The following is a 1,974-nucleotide window of genomic DNA, read 5'->3' as shown; positions in this document are numbered from 1 at the left end:
CAGAGTTCGACATGAAAGATCTTGGACTTATGCACTATTGTCTTGGAATTGAGTTCTGGAGAGATTCAGATAGCACATTTATGAGTCAGCTCAAGTATGTTCACAGTCTCCTGAAGAAGTTTCATATGGCAGATTGCAAGATTGCAGCCACTCCCATGGAACAGAATTTGAAACTTACTAAAGATTTAAAAAAGCCTATAGTCAATGACAGATACTACAGGCAACTCATCGGATCTCTTATATATCTGACAATCACATGGCCAGATATTTGTTATGCAGTAAGCTCACTAGCACAGTTTATGGCAAATCCAAAACCATCTCACTGGAATGCAGCTAAAAGAGTTTTGAGATACATCAGAGGTACAATACAGTTTGGGATAGAATACAGAGGAAGTCATCCACGGTTGCATGGATACTGTGATAGTGACTATGCTGGAGATCATGAGACTAGGAGATCAACATAGGGATATGCATTTTTCCTTGGTCAAGGTGCTATATCATGGTTGTCAAACAAACAACCAACTCTGTCTTTGTCTTCGACTGAAGCAAAATATAGGGCACTCACTACAGGTGCATGTGAGGCTATATGGCTCAGAAGACTATTGTCAGAAATAGATTACTTTGATGAGTCAAAGCCAACAACAATATACTGTGATAATCAGTTGGCTCAAGCATTGGCCAAAAATCTAGTATATCACTCCAGGACAAAGCACATTGATGTCAGAGAGCACTTCATCAGAGAAAGAGTGTTACTTGGTGACATCACACTACAACATTGTGATAGCAAAGAGAATGTTGTAGACATCTTTACCAAACCACTCGGTAAAGAGCTATTTGGGAAACACCGACTAGCTCTTGGTTTGACGCAGAGGAAAGACATTCCCATTAAAGGGGTGTGATGGAATGTAATGCGCAGTCCTTCTTCGATCACGTGATCATATGTGCATAGCACTAACCTTATAGAGTGCTATAAAGGAAAGGGTTAGATCCCCTAACCCTAACCCTAAAAGGGTTTGTATATATTCTATTTTTTCAACTAAATCTAGTGTATAGTTAGTCATTTGTGGTGTGCTCTCTAGCTGTGCCCTCTCTCCTCATCTCTACTCTTCTCCTCTCCCCTCTTCATATTTTGTCACTAATATTATCCCTGATAGTACTAAATAATAGTGTGTAGTGGGCTTCGTTAAAAGAAGGAAGATGCACATTTGTCAGCTCCAAGAAATGTCTGGGATATTTTGCATACTTTTTTGGGCCAAGCCTATGGCTTCAAACATCCTTCTTATTTGGAGAAACCCTAGTGTTGTCTTTCCAAAACTGGACAACACATCGAACAACCTCACAACCTAAGGAATCCTGCCTATGCTTTTGACCTCAATTTGCCCATTTGAAAGAAGCTTGTTTTATGTCCATGCAGTGTTTCTTCAGATTCCATGCTCGAATTCCAAGGGCTTTGGCTACTTCGCTATCACTATATTTTTAAAATGGTGATGTTTTGGCAATCATGTGGAGAGCTGTACTCTTTGTAGGCTAACTTATCAGCACATTTTACTCTTTTCACAATACTCAGTGATATCTTTAAATTATCCACTATTGCCATTGATATGGACTAGCTTTGAAAATTAGTCTCATCCACAACCTCTTTCATATTTGGATGTCCTATGATCCTAGAAAAAATGTTAGTCTTCGTTCTCATTGCTCAAGTCCAAGGTTTTTGTGATCTACTCGAAATGTCACACAACTATTAATGTCAGGTGTCTCATGGTCCTTTTAGAGCAATGTTTTGGTAGTGCATTGAGTGAGTTCCTTTGATGGTGTGACACTTCAAGTACAGAGTTCTCCATCCTACACACAACTATATTTTGATGGTTAATGAATTAATGAATGGCATAGGAAGAAAATACATCAAAGCATGCATGCTTAATCTTACTGTACGAGAGAGTCAACATTAGAGAGAGAGAGAGAGAGAGAGAGAGA

The sequence above is a fragment of the Dipteris shenzhenensis genome, chromosome 5, assembly GCF_047967505.1.
Source record: "Dipteris shenzhenensis isolate YYH24624 ecotype China chromosome 5, Dip_SZ_1.0, whole genome shotgun sequence".
Lineage (NCBI taxonomy): Eukaryota > Viridiplantae > Streptophyta > Polypodiopsida > Gleicheniales > Dipteridaceae > Dipteris > Dipteris shenzhenensis.
The sequence above is the reverse complement of the archived record's forward strand: the minus strand, read 5'-3'. Positions refer to the sequence as shown.